Source organism: Myxocyprinus asiaticus, chromosome 27, assembly GCF_019703515.2.
Source record: "Myxocyprinus asiaticus isolate MX2 ecotype Aquarium Trade chromosome 27, UBuf_Myxa_2, whole genome shotgun sequence".
In the NCBI taxonomy this organism is placed as follows: Eukaryota; Metazoa; Chordata; class Actinopteri; order Cypriniformes; family Catostomidae; genus Myxocyprinus; species Myxocyprinus asiaticus.
Genome location: NC_059370.1, coordinates 6,965,569 through 6,972,950, shown reverse-complemented (window position 1 = coordinate 6,972,950; position 7,382 = coordinate 6,965,569).

The following is a 7,382-nucleotide window of genomic DNA, read 5'->3' as shown; positions in this document are numbered from 1 at the left end:
ACAAAATTATATTCTCACAGCTGTCTCATAAAAAGGACAGCAATCGATGGGGCCATACTGAAGAACAGGAATAAAAAAATTAAAAATAAAATGTGTTATTATTATTTGAAGAATGAAAAATGGTAGAATGGAAAAAGGAAATGAAAAAAGGTACAGTGAAATACAGTGTAGGCTAATGTTAAATAAAACACAAACAGTTCTTTAGCCTACCCATATGCTTCAGCATACATCACCTTAATACATGCTTATATCATTCACAGCATTTTATACATTCAAGTACTTGCCTAAATCACTCAAAGCATTCTATGCATTTAACACATGCTTAAACACTCGCAGTATTTTATGCATTTAGCACATGCTTAATTCACTCAAAATCACTTTATGCATTTTTAACCAGGCTTTAAGGACACGTACTGCAGTTTAAACAATAAAATTCTCATTACACATGTTCACTTAATTGGAAAATACTCTGGGCTATAAATCATTAAATAAGATATGATTCATTCTAAATTTACATACCCAGTTCTTTCATGTGCACAAATGTCGTCAAACTCCACACATGCAACCCATAACAAACACTAAATTTAAATACATATTTAATGTAATTTATCAGCATTTTGTGTGTAAAATGTGATATTTACCCAAATAATTCTCAAACGATGAACAAAACCGGGAGCTCTCTTGCACAATGTACGCTTCCAACATGAGAGAGTGTGCCGGAAAGCAGGTGTCACAAAAGTCTAAAAGGGGCCATGTCCGATGTATGACTACATATACAGCACTCAAAACATATTTTAGCCTATTTTTAAGATTTAAGCATTTCAATTTCAGACAATTTCATCAAATTGAATAGATTTTAACAAAATTAAATGAATATATTTAAGTTTTATTCATTTAATTTGGTTAAATATTACTAAAATGAATTTGATGGAATGTTATGAAATTGAAATGTGTAAATCTAAACATTTGGCTTTTTTTTTTCTTCTTTTTTTGAGTGTGTATTGTATGTTTGTTATGGTTTCTGTGGTGATAAATCAAATTAAACACATAATTAATAAGTCCCAAAACCCCCTCTTTAACTAGTACATAGACCAGCTTGACCAGACTGAGAGATTCGATTTTTTTTTTTTTTTTCAGTAGGGAGTAGCCGACATGTCAGAATCCTGTCACTTCTGTCAGTATTGTTTATAGTTCTTTGTGAATGGATCCTAACACCCAAGTCACATTGTTCGCATTGTGTATGTGAGCAGGGGTTTCTGTCTGTTTCTCTGGCCACGTGCATTCTTTTCGGTCCAGTCTTGTTTCTTAACCCCACCCCCTCATTATCATTGTTATTAGTTTATTTGCCCCACCTCTTCCCTCGTTACCTTCCTCATTTGCTTCCCTATTTAATCTCCACATGTGTCCTATCTTGAATGAATGAATGTTACACTTATAGCACTTTTCTGACACTACTCTCAATGAGCTTTACATAGTGAACAGGGGGCTCTCCTCAACCACCACCAGTGTGCAGCATCCACCTGGATGACGCGACGGCAGCCATAGTGTGCCAGTACACTCACCACACACACCAGCTATTGGTAGAGTGCCAAGTAGAGTGATAGAGCCAATTCATGGATGGGGATTATTAGGAGGCCCTAGTCTTTTACAAGAAGTGATGTGGGATTTTTAATTACCACGGAGAATCAGGACCTTGGTTTAATGTTTCATCTAAAAGACGGCACCTTTTTTTTTTTTTTTTGTAGTACATTGTCCCCATCACTGTACTGGAGCATTAGGACCCAGACAGACCACAGAGTGAGCACCCCCTCCAGGCCTCACTAACACCTCTTCCAGCAGCAACCTTGGTTTTCCCCAGGTCTCCCATCCAGATACTGACCAAGCTCAACCCTGCTTAGCTTCAGTGGGTAACCAGTCTAGAGCTACAGGGTAATATGGCTGCTGTCTTGTGTTAGTTTATGAATTTTGTATGTAAAATTCACCTTTATTCATTATTGAACTCATAATTGGAAAATGATCACTTCCTACAGTACACTCCTGTAATACTTCCCAATTAGTTATCCCTCCTAATGAACTTAAATCCAATGCTGATTCCAATCCTGTTCCCACATCTATTCTTGTTAAACTCTCATCATTTAGACATCCCATATTATTTTCATCCATCAAATTCTCAATTACTTCTCCTTTGCCCCTCTAAAGTATTATGTGCATTAAAATCCCCACACCAAATTACTTTATTGCCATCTAGTCCCTCAGTTGTTTCTAGATTATTCAAATCTAACCTTCGACAAGGATTATAAAAATTACTTATTACATTATTCCTCTTCTAGACCCAAACCTCTACTTCCTCTACTACTCCATCTTAGACCCTTTCCTTATCACTCTATATGGCATCCCTGTATTAATAAAAAATATACATCCACCACCACTTCCTTCTTCCCTATCCCTCCTTACACTTGCCTTGGCTTAAGCCACATTTCCTGTATGCAGATCACATCAGGTTTAACCTCCAGCTGATTCAGATAACCTTTAAATTCCTGTCCGTTTGCCAATTAACTTATTAATAGCATTCCATTGTAGGATTACTAACATCGACCTATCATCCAAACCATGGATCCTGACTAGGCTGTGTCTGATGTCAGACCATCTCTTACCATTTCCCAAAATATTCCTCTTAAATCCAGAAATCTTTCAGCCACTTTAATGAAGATCTGAATCTTTTCTGTTCTCCTTTCTGTCTGGGCCATGCAGTAAAAACTATTATTTTTTTAATTCACAACCACTGTATCTTCAGTTAACCGCCTGATTCTCCCTGATCTTGTGAACTCTTCAACTCCATCCGTATTCACTCCTCTTTGCTTAATCCCTAAATCAACTACTTTCAGTGCTTCCGAATATGACATCTTAGTCAGTTATTTCTTTCTGTATCTCCACTGCTCTCTTCCTAGCTTCACATCCTCCATAGGCCACACTGTAATCTACTCCATAACACTTAGCATCCACTCCTACTCCCATCTGTCCAAAATCATGCTACCCTCCACAGCGAGCACACCTCTTTCTGGACTTGCAAAATGTAGCAATATGCCCATATGTCTGGCAATTATAACACCTTAAAGGTGGCGGAACATATTCTCTCACTGGGAAACTAATAAATCCGCAACATTGGGCAAAAGCTCTACAGAGGATCAACTCCCCTTGTCTGGATACCTTTTCAGCATTATGTGAAGGCAAGTGATCAGTGTTTGGTCCTTTTATCCGAGGCAGCCTAGTCTCATCCTGGTCACCAGTTCCCTGTTCTCTGAGGTGCCCGAGTCCATTGCTGCCTCCTCAGTCTTTGTGGGTCCCAAGTCTGCTGCAGCCTCCTCCAGGTGCCAGTTCTCGAGGCACCAGCAACTGCAGCTTTCCCTGAGAAGCCAAGGCATAGGAGGAGAAAAAAGGTGCGTCCCTTGGCAGCCCCCATGGAGGCGCCCGCCCTGTCCGTTGCTGACTGCCAGGAGGTGGCCACCATGTCTGCTACCGAACACTAGAATGTCCGTTCCCCTGCGGCCACCGCCGGTCCTGGGCTCTCCTCAGCAGCTGCCGCCGACCCTTCTCCCTACCCAACAGCCACTGCCAACCTCTCAATCTCCCCAGCGCCCACTGACAATTCTGTCCTTCCCTCTGCGACCACAACAGACCCTAATCTCTCCCTAGTGACCGCCGAAGACCTCTCCATCTCCCCAGCAGCTGCCAACAACCCTGTCCTCATTCTTGTCCTGTAGCTGCTCTGGAGCTGCCTGGCCCTCTCTTCCCACTCTGAGGCTGCCTGACCTCATCCTTTCTTTAGAACCACCTGACCCTGCCCCCTTCCTGGGATGATGGATATAAATAATCAGATATTTATCGAGAGTGGGTAATTGAACTTTATTATACAATAAATCGTCATTAAATCTAGTTTACATGAGGGAAGTATTGTGTGCCTGTTACTGCTTGGTTCACTTGCATTAAGATGTCCTTTTTAAGTCAGTGAGTGAGTATTTCGGTACAGCAATTTATTTTGAGTCATAAAAAATATTTATTGTAAAAGATCGTGTAGATAAATAGGTTTATAATGCATTTTCAATGTTGTCCGCTGAGTTCAGCATGTGCAGTGTGGTTAAGGAGAGCTTTTCTCTGCTTCGTCTCATCTCTCACTCTGGCTGCAGCACAGAGCACCGCTCATGCGCCCTGTTTAAACTGCTGTAACCTGAAGACACAGGCTGTGACCGAAAACTGAAAAATGCTGCCTTCGGTGGCTGTATAGGATGGATGAAGGTAGGATGAAATAAGGTGCTTTTTTAAACTATTCAGAGAGTTCCATTCATCCAAGAACCAAGGCAGCTGCCTAAGTTTTCCAATGCAGCCAAAGTTCATATAAAACTGCGTCCTCCGTCGGTGTTGATTTTGTTGTTGCTATTGAAATGTGCATGCAAATAACGTCAGAATAAAAATGGTCGTCACTAGATGACGTCACTACGATGGTAATTTATGAATGCAAATGCAAGAGGGGAAAAGTCTCCTTGGGTGTTCCGTTCCTCAGAAGAGTTCTCATTTAAAAAGTTACTAAGGGAAAAGTACCAAGACTGTATGTGGGAAGGGGCTTTTTGTTTTTATAGTTCTTTGTGACTGGATCCTGACACCCATGTCTCATTGTTTGTGTTTTGTATGTGAGCAAATGGTTTGTTTGTTTCTCTGGCCATGTGCGCCCTTTTCAGTCCTGTCTTGTTTCTTAACCCCACCCCCTCATTTGCCTTATTAGTTTATTTGCCCCACCTGCCATCCCTTGATACCCACATACTTTGCTTCCCTATTTACCTGTGGATTATCCCTCTGGTCTCTTGTGGATAGTTCCTTCTGTCGGTCAGGCTGTCTTGTGTCTCACCCCCCTCCTTTGCCTTTTCCTGCTTTGAGTTTTTCCCCCTGCCTTGCCTGCGTTGTCAGTGGCCTGTATCTTGGTTTTGGATTTTTTGGCATTTTCTGTCATTGACTTTATTTTTGGGATCTTTGTTTTTGTAATAAAGATTTGTCCTGTTTACTCTGATTCTGTCTGCGACTAAGTTCTGTTCCCCAAACACTGACAGTACTACTGTCCACATTTGATATATATATATATATATATATATATATTTATAATAACAGTTAATTAATCAGAACTACGTAATAAGACAAAAGTATGGGAATTATTTAGGGATAAAAAAAAAAATCTTATATTATTCAAAGTCAAAAGTATCCACCCCTTTGTCTAGATCAGGAGTTTAAGCTTTCTGATGCCAAGGACTCCCAAATATGATGATTCTGATGAAAAAGCCATTTAATACTGTGTGAGAAAAATAAGTGTTGCATTATAAGACAACATGCTATTTTCAAAATGAAATAATTGGCTTTTATATTGTACTAAAGCCATGAGAAATGAAAAAATTTGGAATTTTTATTTTGTATTAAGTTGACAGCATATCTTTTTTCCTATACACTATTAATGTTATGTTAAATTGGAAAACCTGATAAGAATCACTATCAGTCCAATTGAAATTTGTTGTCCTTTGAGAGCAGAATAAAAAAGTGAGGGGCCATTCACACCGAACATGTTTTCCATCCATCTGCGCTGTTTTTCTATGTGCTACATGGACGTATTTGACTGTTGTGCCATGCCCCGCTGTTTCCACATCTCAGGCAGGAGCACCACGTATTTAGACGGCGTGTCAGGTTTTAAAGAATGGCAACTTTTAAAAATGCATCTTAAGGGGGGCCTGGGTAGCTCAGTGGTAAAGACACTAGCTACAACCCCTGAAATTCGCTAGCTCGAATCCCAGGGCATGCTGAGTGACTCCAGCCAGGTCTCCTAAGCAACCAAATTGGCCCGGTTGCTAGGGAGGGTAGAGTCACATGGGGTAACCTCCTCATGATCGCTATAATGTGGTTCGTTCTCGGTGGGGCACATGGTGAGTTGAGCATGGTTGCCATAGTGGATGGCGCTCAACAAGCCACATGATAAGATGCGCAGGTTGACGGTCTCAGACATGGAGGCAACTGGGATTTGTCCTCCACCACCTGGACTGAGGCAAATCACTATATGACCACAAGGACTTAAAAGCACATTGGGAATTGGGCATTCCAAATTAGGAGAAAAAGGGGAGAAAAGCCAAAAAAAAAAAAAAACGCATCTTGAGACACCATTCAGTTCTATTTATTGCACTACGTCAAGCTTTTTTCAACAATGCATTCAGTCTGAATGTGGCTGGGAATCCCTCCAAGCTTCACTTCAGTAGGCCTCTACATAAGATCAGGACAGCTCCAACTTCCTCTGTCATCTGTGGCGGAGGAATTCAAGGTGGCAAAGTGTAGAGTGGTAATGACATACAGAGACTCCCAGGACGAACAATTCAGACATGCAGGCGTTACTAAAAGATCAGGACGCAAGTGGGTAGCCGACACCTCTGAAAGTATGCTGAAGCTATGTGACATCATTGGAATGCCATGCACAGGGAGACAGGGCCTCAGAACTTCCCATTTCCAACAATGGGGGAAGACTGATACCAAGGAGAGAAGTACGGTACCTGGAGGAGGAAGGACGAAGATCAAGGGCTGTGGAGCTAGCATCCCAGGGAGCCTGAACCAAATGGGACCCTCCCAAGAGGAAAATCACATGGGCGGATCTATGGAAACTGGAGCCTTTCCGCATCTCCTTCCTGCTGTGATCGGTGTATGACACGCTCCCAACTCCAACAAATTTGCACAAGTGGGGTATGAGAGAGGACCCACTATGCAAGATTTGTGGGGAGAGGGGAACCTTGGCGCACATCTTATCAGGGTGTAAAACAGCACTCACCCAGGGAAGATACAGATAGCGCCATGATATGGTGCTCATGACGCTTGCTAACACCCTGGAGCAGGAGAGACGCAAGAAACGCCAAACACACAGGAAACCAACACCATCGATCATGTTTGTGAGAGAGGGAGAATAGCCATCAACCACAGTAAGAACAACAAATAACCTACTACAAAAGGCCCAATCATGGGATATGAAGTGATTTGGCCACCACTGTCGACCCATCAACGGGAGGGTGTTGCGGTTCAGGGTCGAAACACCCAATGATCGTTGGACACCGTCTGACGACATCAACTCCTCCTGGCCAAGACTACATTCACAGAAGGTGAATGTAGGGGAAGCATCTTTTAGATGTAATCATTCTCAATCCTAATAAATGTTGATTCCTTGTTTTCCCTCAGATATTTTCCATGGACCCCTTTCACACCCCCTGGACCCTAGTTTGAAAATCCCTGGTCTAGATGACTGACTTCATGATGCTTTTCTTAATGAAGTGTTCCCAGATATGCTAGTCACTTGTTGGCTGCTTTTCTTCCAC